The sequence below is a fragment of the Mytilus trossulus genome, chromosome 8 (assembly GCF_036588685.1).
Source record: "Mytilus trossulus isolate FHL-02 chromosome 8, PNRI_Mtr1.1.1.hap1, whole genome shotgun sequence".
NCBI classification, from domain to species: domain Eukaryota; kingdom Metazoa; phylum Mollusca; class Bivalvia; order Mytilida; family Mytilidae; genus Mytilus; species Mytilus trossulus.
In genome coordinates this window covers 50,143,150-50,162,976 of record NC_086380.1, presented here as the reverse complement: position 1 = coordinate 50,162,976, position 19,827 = coordinate 50,143,150, and positions in this window count along the sequence as shown.

The window sequence follows — 19,827 nt, the reverse complement described above, 5'->3', positions numbered from 1 at the left end:
CTAAGATTGTCACTTTTCAGTCGAAAAAATGTCGAAATTTTAGGACAAAGGGCACAGGGTAATGGTGAGAGCCCCCTGAACTCTCAATCTTTCTAATATTTGACAGACATTTAGTCAATAGGTAGATACAAACGTGACTAAAAGGAATTTGGGTACACTTCCTGTCTTCTATGTTTACGGAGCGCCCAAAGTGCAGTTGGATATTCAAAATATATAGCGAAAACCCTACCGAGACCGCTTAAATGAGGTTGAGACCCCCCGGGTCTTTCAATGTCCATACAATTCAACCACAATCATTGACTCTGTATATATGAAGGTTGTATTAGATGGATTTACCAGAATAACTTCATCTTCCATATCTACGGAGGGCTAAGATTGTCACTTTTCAGTCGAAATTTTAGGACAAAGGGCACAGGGTAATGGTGAGAGCCCCCTGAACTCTCAATCTTTCTAATATTTGACAGACATTTAGTCAATAGGTAGATACAAACGTGACTAAAAGGAATTTGGGTACACTTCCTGTCTTCTATGTTTACGGAGCGCCCAAAGTGCCAGTTGGATATTCAAAATATATAGCGAAAACCTACCCGAGACCGCTTAAATGAGGTTGAGACCCCCCGGGTCTTTCAATGTCCATACAATTCAACCAAATCATTGACTCTGTATATATGAAGGTTGTATTAGATGGATTTACCAGAATAACTTCATCTTCCATATCTACGGAGGGCTAAGATTGTCACTTTTCAGTCGAAATTTTAGGACAAAGGGCACAGGGTAATGGTGAGAGCCCCCTGAACTCTCAATCTTTCTAATATTTGACAGACATTTAGTCAATAGGTAGATACAAACGTGACTAAAAGGAATTTGGGTACACTTCCTGTCTTCTATGTTTACGGAGCGCCCAAAGTGCCAGTTGGATATTCAAAATATATAGCGAAAACCTACCCGAGACCGCTTAAATGAGGTTGAGACCCCCCCGGGTCTTTCAATGTCCATACAATTCAACCAAATCATTGACTCTGTATATATGAAGGTTGTATTAGATGGATTTACCAGAATAACTTCATCTTCCATATCTACGGAGGGCTAAGATTGTCACTTTTTCAGTCGAAATTTTAGGGACAAAGGGCACAGGGTAATGGTGAGAGCCCCCTGAACTCTCAATCTTTCTAATATTTGACAGACATTTAGTCAATAGGTAGATACAAACGTGACTAAAAGGAATTTGGGTACACTTCCTGTCTTCTATGTTTACGGAGCGCCCAAAGTGCAAGTTGGATATTCAAAATATATAGCGAAAACCTACCCGAGACCGCTTAAATGAGGTTGAGACCCCCCGGGTCTTTCAATGTCCATACAATTCAACCAAATCATTGACTCTGTATATATGAAGGTTGTATTAGATGGATTTACCAGAATAACTTCATCTTCCCATATCTACGGAGGGCTAAGATTGTCACTTTTCAGTCGAAAAATGTCGAAATTTTAGGACAAAGGGCACAGGGTAATGGTGAGAGCCCCCTGAACTCTCAATCTTTCTAATATTTGACAGACATTTAGTCAATAGGTAGATACAAACGTGACTAAAAGGAATTTGGGTACACTTCCTGTCTTCTATGTTTACGGAGCGCCCAAAGTGCCAGTTGGATATTCAAAATATATAGCGAAAACCTACCCGAGACCGCTTAAATGAGGTTGAGACCCCCCGGGTCTTTCAATGTCCATACAATTCAACCAAATCATTGACTCTGTATATATGAAGGTTGTATTAGATGGATTTACCAGAATAACTTCATCTTCCATATCTACGGAGGGCTAAGATTGTCACTTTTCAGTCGAAAAATGTCGAAATTTTAGGACAAAGGGCACAGGGTAATGGTGAGAGCCCCCTGAACTCTCAATCTTTCTAATATTTGACAGACATTTAGTCAATAGGTAGATACAAACGTGACTAAAAGGAATTTGGGTACACTTCCTGTCTTCTATGTTTACGGAGCGCCCAAAGTGCCAGTTGGATATTCAAAATATATAGCGAAAACCTACCCGAGACCGCTTAAATGAGGTTGAGACCCCCCGGGTCTTTCAATGTCCATACAATTCAACCAAATCATTGACTCTGTATATCATGAAGGTTGTATTAGATGGATTTACCAGAATAACTTCATCTTCCATATCTACGGAGGGCTAAGATTGTCACTTTTCAGTCGAAAAATGTCGAAATTTTAGGACAAAGGGCACAGGGTAATGGTGAGAGCCCCCTGAACTCTCAATCTTTCTAATATTTGACAGACATTTAGTCAATAGGTAGATACAAACGTGACTAAAAGGAATTTGGGTACACTTCCTGTCTTCTATGTTTACGGAGCGCCCAAAGTGCCAGTTGGATATTCAAAATATATAGCGAAAACCTACCCGAGACCGCTTAAATGAGGTTGAGACCCCCCGGGTCTTTCAATGTCCATACAATTCAACCAAATCAATTGACTCTGTATATATGAAGGTTGTATTAGATGGATTTACCAGAATAACTTCATCTTCCATATCTACGGAGGGCTAAGATTGTCACTTTTCAGTCGAAATTTTAGGACAAAGGGCACAGGGTAATGGTGAGAGCCCCCTGAACTCTCAATCTTCTAATATTTGACAGACATTTAGTCAATAGGTAGATACAAACGTGACTAAAAGGAATTTGGGTACACTTCCTGTCTTCTATGTTTACGGAGGCGCCCAAAGTGCCAGTTGGATATTCAAAATATATAGCGAAAACCTACCCGAGACCGCTTAAATGAGGTTGAGACCCCCCGGGTCTTTCAATGTCCATACAATTCAACCAAATCATTGACTCTGTATATATGAAGGTTGTATTAGATGGATTTACCAGAATAACTTCATCTTCCATATCTACGGAGGGCTAAGATTGTCACTTTTCAGTCGAAATTTTAGGACAAAGGGCACAGGGTAATGGTGAGAGCCCCCTGAACTCTCAATCTTTCTAATATTTGACAGACATTTAGTCAATAGGTAGATACAAACGTGACTAAAAGGAATTTGGGTACACTTCCTGTCTTCTATGTTTACGGAGCGCCCAAAGTGCAAGTTGGATATTCAAAATATATAGCGAAAACCTACCCGAGACCGCTTAAATGAGGTTGAGACCCCCCGGGTCTTTCAATGTCCATACAATTCAACCAAATCATTGACTCTGTATATATGAAGGTTGTATTAGATGGATTTACCAGAATAACTTCATCTTCCATATCTACGGAGGGCTAAGATTGTCACTTTTCAGTCGAAAAATGTCGAAATTTTAGGACAAAGGGCACAGGGTAATGGTGAGAGCCCCCTGAACTCTCAATCTTTCTAATATTTGACAGACATTTAGTCAATAGGTAGATACAAACGTGACTAAAAGGAATTTGGGTACACTTCCTGTCTTCTATGTTTACGGAGCGCCCAAAGTGCCAGTTGGATATTCAAAATATATAGCGAAAACCTACCGAGACCGCTTAAATGAGGTTGAGACCCCCCGGGTCTTTCAATGTCCATACAATTCAACCAAATCATTGACTCTGTATATATGAAGGTTGTATTAGATGGATTTACCAGAATAACTTCATCTTCCATATCTACGGAGGGCTAAGATTGTCACTTTTCAGTCGAAATTTTAGGACAAAGGGCACAGGGTAATGGTGAGAGCCCCCTGAACTCTCAATCTTTCTAATATTTGACAGACATTTAGTCAATAGGTAGATACAAACGTGACTAAAAGGAATTTGGGTACACTTCCTGTCTTCTATGTTTACGGAGCGCCCAAAGTGCCAGTTGGATATTCAAAATATATAGCGAAAACCTACCCGAGACCGCTTAAATGAGGTTGAGACCCCCCGGGTCTTTCAATGTCCATACAATTCAACCAAATCATTGACTCTGTATATATGAAGGTTGTATTAGATGGATTTACCAGAATAACTTCATCTTCCATATCTACGGAGGGCTAAGATTGTCACTTTTCAGTCGAAATTTTAGGACAAAGGGCACAGGGTAATGGTGAGAGCCCCCTGAACTCTCAATCTTTCTAATATTTGACAGACATTTAGTCAATAGGTAGATACAAACGTGACTAAAAGGAATTTGGGTACACTTCCTGTCTTCTATGTTTACGGAGCGCCCAAAGTGCCAGTTGGATATTCAAAATATATAGCGAAAACCTACCCGAGACCGCTTAAATGAGGTTGAGACCCCCCGGGTCTTTCAATGTCCATACAATTCAACCAAATCATTGACTCTGTATATATGAAGGTTGTATTAGATGGATTTACCAGAATAACTTCATCTTCCATATCTACGGAGGGCTAAGATTGTCACTTTTCAGTCGAAATTTTAGGACAAAGGGCACAGGGTAATGGTGAGAGCCCCCTGAACTCTCAATCTTTCTAATATTTGACAGACATTTAGTCAATAGGTAGATACAAACGTGACTAAAAGGAATTTGGGTACACTTCCTGTCTTCTATGTTTACGGAGCGCCCAAAGTGCAAGTTGGATATTCAAAATATATAGCGAAAACCTACCCGAGACCGCTTAAATGAGGTTGAGACCCCCCGGGTCTTTCAATGTCCATACAATTCAACCAAATCATTGACTCTGTATATATGAAGGTTGTATTAGATGGATTTACCAGAATAACTTCATCTTCCATATCTACGGAGGGCTAAGATTGTCACTTTTCAGTCGAAAAATGTCGAAATTTTAGGACAAAGGGCACAGGGTAATGGTGAGAGCCCCCTGAACTCTCAATCTTTCTAATATTTGACAGACATTTAGTCAATAGGTAGATACAAACGTGACTAAAAGGAATTTGGGTACACTTCCTGTCTTCTATGTTTACGGAGCGCCCAAAGTGCCAGTTGGATATTCAAAATATATAGCGAAAACCTACCCGAGACCGCTTAAATGAGGTTGAGACCCCCCGGGTCTTTCAATGTCCATACAATTCAACCAAATCATTGACTCTGTATATATGAAGGTTGTATTAGATGGATTTACCAGAATAACTTCATCTTCCATATCTACGGAGGGCTAAGATTGTCACTTTTCAGTCGAAAAATGTCGAAATTTTAGGACAAAGGGCACAGGGTAATGGTGAGAGCCCCCTGAACTCTCAATCTTTCTAATATTTGACAGACATTTAGTCAATAGGTAGATACAAACGTGACTAAAAGGAATTTGGGTACACTTCCTGTCTTCTATGTTTACGGAGCGCCCAAAGTGCCAGTTGGATATTCAAAATATATAGCGAAAACCTACCCGAGACCGCTTAAATGAGGTTGAGACCCCCCGGGTCTTTCAATGTCCATACAATTCAACCAAATCATTGACTCTGTATATATGAAGGTTGTATTAGATGGATTTACCAGAATAACTTCATCTTCCATATCTACGGAGGGCTAAGATTGTCACTTTTCAGTCGAAAAATGTCGAAATTTTAGGACAAAGGGCACAGGGTAATGGTGAGAGCCCCCTGAACTCTCAATCTTTCTAATATTTGACAGACATTTAGTCAATAGGTAGATACAAACGTGACTAAAAGGAATTTGGGTACACTTCCTGTCTTCTATGTTTACGGAGCGCCCAAAGTGCCAGTTGGATATTCAAAATATATAGCGAAAACCTACCCGAGACCGCTTAAATGAGGTTGAGACCCCCCGGGTCTTTCAATGTCCATACAATTCAACCAAATCATTGACTCTGTATATATGAAGGTTGTATTAGATGGATTTACCAGAATAACTTCATCTTCCATATCTACGGAGGGCTAAGATTGTCACTTTTCAGTCGAAATTTTAGGACAAAGGGCACAGGGTAATGGTGAGAGCCCCCTGAACTCTCAATCTTTCTAATATTTGACAGACATTTAGTCAATAGGTAGATACAAACGTGACTAAAAGGAATTTGGGTACACTTCCTGTCTTCTATGTTTACGGAGCGCCCAAAGTGCCAGTTGGATATTCAAAATATATAGCGAAAACCTACCCGAGACCGCTTAAATGAGGTTGAGACCCCCCGGGTCTTTCAATGTCCATACAATTCAACCAAATCATTGACTCTGTATATATGAAGGTTGTATTAGATGGATTTACCAGAATAACTTCATCTTCCATATCTACGGAGGGCTAAGATTGTCACTTTTCAGTCGAAATTTTAGGACAAAGGGCACAGGGTAATGGTGAGAGCCCCCTGAACTCTCAATCTTTCTAATATTTGACAGACATTTAGTCAATAGGTAGATACAAACGTGACTAAAAGGAATTTGGGTACACTTCCTGTCTTCTATGTTTACGGAGCGCCCAAAGTGCAAGTTGGATATTCAAAATATATAGCGAAAACCTACCCGAGACCGCTTAAATGAGGTTGAGACCCCCCGGGTCTTTCAATGTCCATACAATTCAACCAAATCATTGACTCTGTATATATGAAGGTTGTATTAGATGGATTTACCAGAATAACTTCATCTTCCATATCTACGGAGGGCTAAGATTGTCACTTTTCAGTCGAAAAATGTCGAAATTTTAGGACAAAGGGCACAGGGTAATGGTGAGAGCCCCCTGAACTCTCAATCTTTCTAATATTTGACAGACATTTAGTCAATAGGTAGATACAAACGTGACTAAAAGGAATTTGGGTACACTTCCTGTCTTCTATGTTTACGGAGCGCCCAAAGTGCCAGTTGGATATTCAAAATATATAGCGAAAACCTACCCGAGACCGCTTAAATGAGGTTGAGACCCCCCGGGTCTTTCAATGTCCATACAATTCAACCAAATCATTGACTCTGTATATATGAAGGTTGTATTAGATGGATTTACCAGAATAACTTCATCTTCCATATCTACGGAGGGCTAAGATTGTCACTTTTCAGTCGAAATTTTAGGACAAAGGGCACAGGGTAATGGTGAGAGCCCCCTGAACTCTCAATCTTTCTAATATTTGACAGACATTTAGTCAATAGGTAGATACAAACGTGACTAAAAGGAATTTGGGTACACTTCCTGTCTTCTATGTTTACGGAGCGCCCAAAGTGCCAGTTGGATATTCAAAATATATAGCGAAAACCTACCCGAGACCGCTTAAATGAGGTTGAGACCCCCCGGGTCTTTCAATGTCCATACAATTCAACCAAATCATTGACTCTGTATATATGAAGGTTGTATTAGATGGATTTACCAGAATAACTTCATCTTCCATATCTACGGAGGGCTAAGATTGTCACTTTTCAGTCGAAAAATGTCGAAATTTTAGGACAAAGGGCACAGGGTAATGGTGAGAGCCCCCTGAACTCTCAATCTTTCTAATATTTGACAGACATTTAGTCAATAGGTAGATACAAACGTGACTAAAAGGAATTTGGGTACACTTCCTGTCTTCTATGTTTACGGAGCGCCCAAAGTGCCAGTTGGATATTCAAAATATATAGCGAAAACCTACCCGAGACCGCTTAAATGAGGTTGAGACCCCCCGGGTCTTTCAATGTCCATACAATTCAACCAAATCATTGACTCTGTATATATGAAGGTTGTATTAGATGGATTTACCAGAATAACTTCATCTTCCATATCTACGGAGGGCTAAGATTGTCACTTTTCAGTCGAAATTTTAGGACAAAGGGCACAGGGTAATGGTGAGAGCCCCCTGAACTCTCAATCTTTCTAATATTTGACAGACATTTAGTCAATAGGTAGATACAAACGTGACTAAAAGGAATTTGGGTACACTTCCTGTCTTCTATGTTTACGGAGCGCCCAAAGTGCCAGTTGGATATTCAAAATATATAGCGAAAACCTACCCGAGACCGCTTAAATGAGGTTGAGACCCCCCGGGTCTTTCAATGTCCATACAATTCAACCAAATCATTGACTCTGTATATATGAAGGTTGTATTAGATGGATTTACCAGAATAACTTCATCTTCCATATCTACGGAGGGCTAAGATTGTCACTTTTCAGTCGAAATTTTAGGACAAAGGGCACAGGGTAATGGTGAGAGCCCCCTGAACTCTCAATCTTTCTAATATTTGACAGACATTTAGTCAATAGGTAGATACAAACGTGACTAAAAGGAATTTGGGTACACTTCCTGTCTTCTATGTTTACGGAGCGCCCAAAGTGCAAGTTGGATATTCAAAATATATAGCGAAAACCTACCCGAGACCGCTTAAATGAGGTTGAGACCCCCCGGGTCTTTCAATGTCCATACAATTCAACCAAATCATTGACTCTGTATATATGAAGGTTGTATTAGATGGATTTACCAGAATAACTTCATCTTCCATATCTACGGAGGGCTAAGATTGTCACTTTTCAGTCGAAAAATGTCGAAATTTTAGGACAAAGGGCACAGGGTAATGGTGAGAGCCCCCTGAACTCTCAATCTTTCTAATATTTGACAGACATTTAGTCAATAGGTAGATACAAACGTGACTAAAAGGAATTTGGGTACACTTCCTGTCTTCTATGTTTACGGAGCGCCCAAAGTGCCAGTTGGATATTCAAAATATATAGCGAAAACCTACCCGAGACCGCTTAAATGAGGTTGAGACCCCCCGGGTCTTTCAATGTCCATACAATTCAACCAAATCATTGACTCTGTATATATGAAGGTTGTATTAGATGGATTTACCAGAATAACTTCATCTTCCATATCTACGGAGGGCTAAGATTGTCACTTTTCAGTCGAAAAATGTCGAAATTTTAGGACAAAGGGCACAGGGTAATGGTGAGAGCCCCCTGAACTCTCAATCTTTCTAATATTTGACAGACATTTAGTCAATAGGTAGATACAAACGTGACTAAAAGGAATTTGGGTACACTTCCTGTCTTCTATGTTTACGGAGCGCCCAAAGTGCCAGTTGGATATTCAAAATATATAGCGAAAACCTACCCGAGACCGCTTAAATGAGGTTGAGACCCCCCGGGTCTTTCAATGTCCATACAATTCAACCAAATCATTGACTCTGTATATATGAAGGTTGTATTAGATGGATTTACCAGAATAACTTCATCTTCCATATCTACGGAGGGCTAAGATTGTCACTTTTCAGTCGAAAAATGTCGAAATTTTAGGACAAAGGGCACAGGGTAATGGTGAGAGCCCCCTGAACTCTCAATCTTTCTAATATTTGACAGACATTTAGTCAATAGGTAGATACAAACGTGACTAAAAGGAATTTGGGTACACTTCCTGTCTTCTATGTTTACGGAGCGCCCAAAGTGCCAGTTGGATATTCAAAATATATAGCGAAAACCTACCCGAGACCGCTTAAATGAGGTTGAGACCCCCCGGGTCTTTCAATGTCCATACAATTCAACCAAATCATTGACTCTGTATATATGAAGGTTGTATTAGATGGATTTACCAGAATAACTTCATCTTCCATATCTACGGAGGGCTAAGATTGTCACTTTTCAGTCGAAATTTTAGGACAAAGGGCACAGGGTAATGGTGAGAGCCCCCTGAACTCTCAATCTTTCTAATATTTGACAGACATTTAGTCAATAGGTAGATACAAACGTGACTAAAAGGAATTTGGGTACACTTCCTGTCTTCTATGTTTACGGAGCGCCCAAAGTGCCAGTTGGATATTCAAAATATATAGCGAAAACCTACCCGAGACCGCTTAAATGAGGTTGAGACCCCCCGGGTCTTTCAATGTCCATACAATTCAACCAAATCATTGACTCTGTATATATGAAGGTTGTATTAGATGGATTTACCAGAATAACTTCATCTTCCATATCTACGGAGGGCTAAGATTGTCACTTTTCAGTCGAAATTTTAGGACAAAGGGCACAGGGTAATGGTGAGAGCCCCCTGAACTCTCAATCTTTCTAATATTTGACAGACATTTAGTCAATAGGTAGATACAAACGTGACTAAAAGGAATTTGGGTACACTTCCTGTCTTCTATGTTTACGGAGCGCCCAAAGTGCAAGTTGGATATTCAAAATATATAGCGAAAACCTACCCGAGACCGCTTAAATGAGGTTGAGACCCCCCGGGTCTTTCAATGTCCATACAATTCAACCAAATCATTGACTCTGTATATATGAAGGTTGTATTAGATGGATTTACCAGAATAACTTCATCTTCCATATCTACGGAGGGCTAAGATTGTCACTTTTCAGTCGAAAAATGTCGAAATTTTAGGACAAAGGGCACAGGGTAATGGTGAGAGCCCCCTGAACTCTCAATCTTTCTAATATTTGACAGACATTTAGTCAATAGGTAGATACAAACGTGACTAAAAGGAATTTGGGTACACTTCCTGTCTTCTATGTTTACGGAGCGCCCAAAGTGCCAGTTGGATATTCAAAATATATAGCGAAAACCTACCCGAGACCGCTTAAATGAGGTTGAGACCCCCCGGGTCTTTCAATGTCCATACAATTCAACCAAATCATTGACTCTGTATATATGAAGGTTGTATTAGATGGATTTACCAGAATAACTTCATCTTCCATATCTACGGAGGGCTAAGATTGTCACTTTTCAGTCGAAATTTTAGGACAAAGGGCACAGGGTAATGGTGAGAGCCCCCTGAACTCTCAATCTTTCTAATATTTGACAGACATTTAGTCAATAGGTAGATACAAACGTGACTAAAAGGAATTTGGGTACACTTCCTGTCTTCTATGTTTACGGAGCGCCCAAAGTGCCAGTTGGATATTCAAAATATATAGCGAAAACCTACCCGAGACCGCTTAAATGAGGTTGAGACCCCCCGGGTCTTTCAATGTCCATACAATTCAACCAAATCATTGACTCTGTATATATGAAGGTTGTATTAGATGGATTTACCAGAATAACTTCATCTTCCATATCTACGGAGGGCTAAGATTGTCACTTTTCAGTCGAAATTTTAGGACAAAGGGCACAGGGTAATGGTGAGAGCCCCCTGAACTCTCAATCTTTCTAATATTTGACAGACATTTAGTCAATAGGTAGATACAAACGTGACTAAAAGGAATTTGGGTACACTTCCTGTCTTCTATGTTTACGGAGCGCCCAAAGTGCCAGTTGGATATTCAAAATATATAGCGAAAACCTACCCGAGACCGCTTAAATGAGGTTGAGACCCCCCGGGTCTTTCAATGTCCATACAATTCAACCAAATCATTGACTCTGTATATATGAAGGTTGTATTAGATGGATTTACCAGAATAACTTCATCTTCCATATCTACGGAGGGCTAAGATTGTCACTTTTCAGTCGAAATTTTAGGACAAAGGGCACAGGGTAATGGTGAGAGCCCCCTGAACTCTCAATCTTTCTAATATTTGACAGACATTTAGTCAATAGGTAGATACAAACGTGACTAAAAGGAATTTGGGTACACTTCCTGTCTTCTATGTTTACGGAGCGCCCAAAGTGCCAGTTGGATATTCAAAATATATAGCGAAAACCTACCCGAGACCGCTTAAATGAGGTTGAGACCCCCCGGGTCTTTCAATGTCCATACAATTCAACCAAATCATTGACTCTGTATATATGAAGGTTGTATTAGATGGATTTACCAGAATAACTTCATCTTCCATATCTACGGAGGGCTAAGATTGTCACTTTTCAGTCGAAAAATGTCGAAATTTTAGGACAAAGGGCACAGGGTAATGGTGAGAGCCCCCTGAACTCTCAATCTTTCTAATATTTGACAGACATTTAGTCAATAGGTAGATACAAACGTGACTAAAAGGAATTTGGGTACACTTCCTGTCTTCTATGTTTACGGAGCGCCCAAAGTGCCAGTTGGATATTCAAAATATATAGCGAAAACCTACCCGAGACCGCTTAAATGAGGTTGAGACCCCCCGGGTCTTTCAATGTCCATACAATTCAACCAAATCATTGACTCTGTATATATGAAGGTTGTATTAGATGGATTTACCAGAATAACTTCATCTTCCATATCTACGGAGGGCTAAGATTGTCACTTTTCAGTCGAAATTTTAGGACAAAGGGCACAGGGTAATGGTGAGAGCCCCCTGAACTCTCAATCTTTCTAATATTTGACAGACATTTAGTCAATAGGTAGATACAAACGTGACTAAAAGGAATTTGGGTACACTTCCTGTCTTCTATGTTTACGGAGCGCCCAAAGTGCCAGTTGGATATTCAAAATATATAGCGAAAACCTACCCGAGACCGCTTAAATGAGGTTGAGACCCCCCGGGTCTTTCAATGTCCATACAATTCAACCAAATCATTGACTCTGTATATATGAAGGTTGTATTAGATGGATTTACCAGAATAACTTCATCTTCCATATCTACGGAGGGCTAAGATTGTCACTTTTCAGTCGAAATTTTAGGACAAAGGGCACAGGGTAATGGTGAGAGCCCCCTGAACTCTCAATCTTTCTAATATTTGACAGACATTTAGTCAATAGGTAGATACAAACGTGACTAAAAGGAATTTGGGTACACTTCCTGTCTTCTATGTTTACGGAGCGCCCAAAGTGCAAGTTGGATATTCAAAATATATAGCGAAAACCTACCCGAGACCGCTTAAATGAGGTTGAGACCCCCCGGGTCTTTCAATGTCCATACAATTCAACCAAATCATTGACTCTGTATATATGAAGGTTGTATTAGATGGATTTACCAGAATAACTTCATCTTCCATATCTACGGAGGGCTAAGATTGTCACTTTTCAGTCGAAAAATGTCGAAATTTTAGGACAAAGGGCACAGGGTAATGGTGAGAGCCCCCTGAACTCTCAATCTTTCTAATATTTGACAGACATTTAGTCAATAGGTAGATACAAACGTGACTAAAAGGAATTTGGGTACACTTCCTGTCTTCTATGTTTACGGAGCGCCCAAAGTGCCAGTTGGATATTCAAAATATATAGCGAAAACCTACCCGAGACCGCTTAAATGAGGTTGAGACCCCCCGGGTCTTTCAATGTCCATACAATTCAACCAAATCATTGACTCTGTATATATGAAGGTTGTATTAGATGGATTTACCAGAATAACTTCATCTTCCATATCTACGGAGGGCTAAGATTGTCACTTTTCAGTCGAAAAATGTCGAAATTTTAGGACAAAGGGCACAGGGTAATGGTGAGAGCCCCCTGAACTCTCAATCTTTCTAATATTTGACAGACATTTAGTCAATAGGTAGATACAAACGTGACTAAAAGGAATTTGGGTACACTTCCTGTCTTCTATGTTTACGGAGCGCCCAAAGTGCCAGTTGGATATTCAAAATATATAGCGAAAACCTACCCGAGACCGCTTAAATGAGGTTGAGACCCACCTGGTCTTTCAATATCCACAAAATTTTAGTTGATAATAGACTCTGTATATATAAAGGTTGTAGAAGAAGGATTACCCAGAATAATGTCATATTCGATATCTATGGAGGGCTTGTATTGTCACTTTTCAGCTAAAAAATATCAAAATTTTAGGACAAAGGGCACAGGGGAATGGTGAGAGCCCCCTAATTGCTTAATCTTTCTAATATTATGCAGACATTTAGTAAATAGGTAGATACACACGTGACTAAAAGGAATTTGGGTAGACTTCCGGTCTTTAATGTTTACGGAGCGCCCAAAGTGCCAGTTGGATATTCAAAATAGATAGTGAAAAGCTACCTGAGACCGCTTAAATGAGGACGAGACCCACCTGGCCTTTCAATGTCAACAAAATTTAAATAAATCATAGACTCTGTATATATAAAGGTTGTATCAGAAGGATTGCCCAGAATAATGTCATATTCGATATCTATGGAGGGCTTGTATTGTCACTTTTCAGCTAAAAATTATCAAAATTTTAGGACAAAGAGCACAGGGCAATGGTGAGAGCCCCCTAATTGCTCAATCTTTCTTATATTATGCAGACATTAAGTCAATAGGTTGATACACACATTACTAAAAGGAACTTGGGTAGACTTCCTGTTTTTTATGTTTACGGAGCGCCCAAAGTGCTAGTTGGATATTCAAAATATTTAGTGAAAAGCTACCTGAGACCGCTTAAATGAGGGTGAGACTCCCCTGGTCTTTCAATTTTCATTAAATTCAACCAATCATAGATTTTATATAAATAAAGATTGTATCAAAAGTGGAATGTTCTTGAACGGACTGTTTGCTGCAGATCAGATCAGACCAGAACGCTAGGCCTAGTCGAATCGATGACCTAGTTTAAAATACAAACAGTCACTATAGGTTGAAGGGAAAGTATACAGACCTTTATCACACACCTTCAAACAGCTCACACAACCACCCCTTTTTATGTAAAATCCAGGTCCAAATGCATTGTTGATCGCTATTTCACACAGACAACTTAGGGCTCCAACACCTCATGCTGACATGAATTGTGTTCGCCAACATAGGAAAGGCTCGCATTGCCCTTTCCGCTAGCATGGATAGGAATCCACTTTCTTTTTGAATGTTTTTCTTCAATTGGTTAGTGCTTTTTTCCACTATAACCATTTTGTAGAAGCTTGGTGATCTTTTCAATCTGTCGCGGGGTAAGCAACATCTTGTGTTCACCATGCAGGTTTGTGTCGGATAAACGAATGGTGACCGGGAAACCTATTTTGTCTGCTCTCTGTAATATTTACATTGACCTTTTATAAAGTTCAAACCGTATTTCGATAGACTCGCGAAGATGGACGCGGATGGTGAGATGTTCTCTGCGGAGATTGTGGAGGATCGCCGTCTGGATTGGTGAGGTATGTCTGCATGCGATTGATGGTTCTCAAGATCACGGGTAAGTACACCATATTTTTGGGAGTTTGAATGATCTTTTCCCCGGGATCGATTGCGGGGGGGGGAAGCTTCAGATAGTGGACTGTTGGGAGCCGTGTATGTAGCTGCTATTGATGATGCCACTGTTCACCAGGATGCTGTTGATGCTTCTGATGCTAACAATGTATTCACCCTCTTTGTAACATTTGTTGCCCGATCAAAATGTGTAGAGCTGTCGGTTAAATCCCAATGTGGTGTTCGATTCCTTAAATTGTAGTTGGGGGAGGGGGTTGAACCGAGTAAAAATGCGACTGCCGTTTCTAGAGACAAGGATGGAAAACCCTTGTTTTTGGTCTGTGTTGTGGACGATTTGCTGCAACAGTGTGGTGTCCATTTATTTATTAAAACACGACGTTCAACTACTGACCGACCGATTCGAACTGGAGGCCTAGGACTCCTACGGAGATTGGAAGTGTAAATGCTTCGGTGTTGGCGGGATCATAACGCTCGAATTCCGCTCGAATCTGGATGTCCGCTCGGACTGATGACTTACATCGATGACCAACAGCGGCTATATGTCAATGAAATCAGAGGGGTTGACATCACCGTTACTAAGGAGGGTGTCAATGTTGTAGAATTTCTTTCTGAAGTCTACATCCTCCTTGAACACTATGGCAACATTGTTTTGTGAAGAAAAAAAACGGCATTTAAGTTGACGGCTGAGTAGCGTTCAGCTTTGAGGGTGACATGGATATTTTGCAATCGACAGCGATTGAACACGGAAGCATTATGGGTTTTGTCATTATCTCTGTCGGTTTGAAAGGCAACGATAATATATCTTGGCTTTTCGCGACCACTATTGTCAGCTAGGCGGCAGTTAAACTGTGAGGCTTGGGGAACGACTGTGAAATCACACTGTCTCATGCGAAATCCACAGAGGATCGTGGATTTTTTCTGGATGGTTTTGTACAGTTGCATCTTGTTTTCGTCTGCAGGAGTGACGCTCCAGAGTTGGTAAGTTGGGCGCCGGCTTAAGGTTCGAATTCGTGAACCTAGTATTAATATTTTTGAAGACTTTCATCGAAGGTCAACCCTTCTGTGATTGTAAGGATGTCAGACATTATGTATTTATTTATAGCATTGGAGGAAGTTGGGATGGTACCGATGCCACGACCAGAGATGAAATTGTTTAACTGGGTTTGGTTGTTGGGCTTTTTGCGTTTAACACTGAGCTGTTGATTGGGCTTGCTGTGTTGGTCAATGGTTTTCGAGTGTGGGTCACTTTGTCAACGACATGGTTGACGACTATCACCTACCACTCATATCATGGATGCATTGGTGGCAGTGCTCATAGGCCTACTTTTCAATGTCTTGGCAGCAGAGGAGGTGAACATGCGACCAGCGATACTGGCGATAGTGTCAAAAAAACTTCTACCAGCGTATGCATACTTTCAAACAAAACCTTTCTTAATTGAGGATATTACGATGGAGTTGCTTATATTCCTTGATGCTGATGTGTTCACCTTTTTTTATGTCATCGATGATCGCCATAATCGCGTTGCGCACACCATTGTTTCCAGCACGGTATGCAGTGTTGCACAGATCCAAGCAATAAAGGAGCTGGTCAAAGTCGGAGGGTAGAAACACGGTTTGAAGTCCGCTACAATGCTTATCTTGCTTTAGATGTGAGACACAATCTTCGTCCACTTAGATCTTTATCGCCTTAGGGTTCTCGAGAGGGTTAATTGCCTTGATACATGGCACCGGAACTGTTCAGGATCTCTGCATAGTCGACAAGGTCTTAAAAACTTCGGACTCGAAAGATTCTGATTTCTTTTTCACCATGAGTTCCCAGAGGTTAAGGGTTCCTTTGTACCTCACACCATCCACGAAAATATCATCGCAGTCTGAAGTAACTGGTTAGCTTCCGATGAAGAGATCGAGATCCAAAGGTGTGGTCGGCGAAGGATCGTTACTGATCTGCAAATACTGCTGTGCTCGAAGTCCGAGGATGGTGTCTATAGGTGGTGCAATGGGTAGTGGGTAGTCAAACTTGGGCGGTGGAGGCTGGAGGGCTGTCACTGCTGCAGGAAGTTAAACGATCGTTTAGGTGATCGGTGAAGCTGCCTCTCGCTGAGCCTCAACCACTAGCACCTTGGAAAGGTCAGGGTTGAGTCCAATCTTCTCGAGGCGATGCTGCATGTTACTGGCTTGAATCTTCCGCTTGATCTCTTGCAACTCCCTGGCGAGCGCCTCACACTGTTTAGGGTCTGTAATCTTTATAAACGTTCATTTATTTAAAGCGTTGACGTGAACCTTCCTAAGTGAAGGTTTGAATACCTGTAAGCGTTTGTTTGAACGCCCCTAAGCGTTGGTTTGAACAGTTGTACCTTTTTCTGAAACCATGGCATATATCTATCGAAAAGTTAAAAAAATCAATGTACTGTGACCTACCCAGCGATCGTTGGTAATATTGACTTGAAATTCTACAATTGCTTTCGATGTCCAGGTCCACTGTGCAATCTTCTCTCCGATCTTTTCATCCATCTTCTCAAGGGTTTCAAGCAAGTCCGTGGTTGAGTGGAAAATCTGGTTTCCCGAGTGAAAGTATCCCACGTTCTCATCATCCATCTTACCTGTTGGGTTAATCTTCACAGTGCAGCATCACATTGACTTGTTATCCTTTCAATGCCCAATCGTCTATAAGTTCCACACTTGACATCTGAAAGACCTCAAGGAAGGTCTGCACATCCATGTCAATAATATTGGTCATCTTTCAGGTAGTAAATACATCTTTAAAGGCTTTCTTCAGTGGATGAACCTCAATTTCATCCCCAATGATTTCCTATCTTCTCTGATCTGTTCCTGTAACTTATCCAGTAGTCGATCTTTCGACATCCTGCTAACCTCTATCAACTCATGCTGTTTGGCCTGGGTGATAATATCCTTCCTAGTATAGGGTTGGAACAACGCTAAAAAAATGTTGGTCTACGTTCCGATCAACTAATCCAACTGATCCTTCCTCATCCGGGAGTACCATCGGCGGTGGTTCATTTTGGCAATACCACTCAGGGCTTTGACGTTTTCAACAACTAATTTCAGCTATTAATAGCTATTGGATCGATGTCTTAATCTTTATAACAATCCAAAATAAAATCAATTTGTTTCACCCAAAACCAATATCCACGATTAAATGGTTTTTAGACCCAGCTTTTGATCTTTCGATCCTATCGTCCATATCAAAATATATAAAATTCGTGGAAATCATACCCAGTGCGCCTGTTTTTTTTCATCCCATAGCTCACAATTTGCCGAGCTCAATCGGTCTCTTTCTTTGTCAAGACGGTGGTCAGCTGCTTGTTTAATCTCTCACAATCCCAAATGGGGATATGGTTGCCCCTTTCCAACATAAGGTTATAATTTTTGCCTACCTATTAACTAAATGTAACAGTATGCTTAGTAATACAAAGATTGAGAGTTTAGAGGGCTATCATCATTGCCCTGTACCCTTTGTCCTAAAATTCTGATATTTTTTTAGCTAAAGTGACAATACAAGCCCTCCATAGATATCGAATATGACATTATTCTGGGTAATCCTTCTGATACAACCTTTATATATACAGAGTCTATGATTAACTAAAATTTTGTGGACATTGAAAGACCAGGGGGGTTTCATCCTCATTTAAGCGGTCTCAGGTAGCTTTTCGCTATTTATTTTTAATATCCAACTGGCACTTTGGGCGCTCCGTAAACATAGAAGACAGGAAGTGTACCCAAAGTCCTTTTAGTCACGTTTGTATCTACCTATTGACTAAATGTCTGTTAAATATTAGAAAGATTGAGAGATCAGGGGGCTCTCACTTTCACCCTGTGCCCTTTGTCCTAAAATTTGGACATTTTTTGACTCAAAAGTGACAATCTTAGCCCTCCGTAGATAATGAAGATGACGTTTTTCTGGAAACTCCATCTAATACAATCTTTATATATACAGAGTCAATGATTTGATTGAATTTTATGGACATTGAAAGACCAGGGGGTCTCAACCTCATTTAAGCGGTCTCGGGTAGGTTTTCGCTATATATTTTGAATATCCAACTGGCACTTTGGGCGCTCCGTAAACATAGAAGACGGGAAGTGTACCCAAATTCCTTTTAGTCATGTTTGTATCTACCTTTTGACTAAATGTCTGTTAAATATTAGAAAGATTGAGAGATCAGGGGGCTCTCACTTTCACCCTGTGCCCTTTGTCCTAAAATTTGGACATTTTTTGACTCAAAAGTGACAATCTTAGCCCTCCGTAGATATTGAAGATGACGTTTTTCTGGAAACTCCATCTAATATAATCTTTATATATACAGAGTCAATGATTTGGTTGAATTTTGTGGACATTGAAAGACCAGGGGGGTCTCCACCTCATTTAAGCGGTCTCGGGTAGGTTTTCGCTATATATTTTGAATATCCAACTGGCACTTTGGGCGCTCCGTAAACATAGAAGACAGAAAGTGTACCCAAAGTCCTTTTAGTCACGTTTGTATCTACCTATTGACTAAATGTCTGTTAAATATTAGAAAGATTGAGAGATCAGGTGACTCTCACCATCACCCTGTGCCCCTTGTCCTAAAATTTGGACATTTTTTTACTCAAAAGTGACAATCTTAGCCCTCCGTAGATATTGAAGATGACGTTTTTCTGTAAACTCCATCTAATACAATCTTTATATGTACTGAGTCAATGAATTGATTGAATTTTATGGACATTGAAAGACCAGGGGGGTCTCAACCTCATTTAAGCGGTCTCGGGTAGGTTTTCGCTATATATTTTGAATATCCAACTGGCACTTTGGGCGCTCCGTAAACATAGAAGACGGGAAGTGTACCCAAAGTCCTTTTAGTCACGTTTGTATCTACCTATTGACTAAATGTCTGTTAAATATTAGAAAGATTGAGAGATCAGGGGGCTCTCACTTTCACCCTGTGCCCTTTGTCCTAAAATTTGGACATTTTTTGACTCAAAAGTGACAATCTTAGCCCTCCGTAGATATTGAAGATGACGTTTTTCTGGAAACTCCATCTAGTATAATCT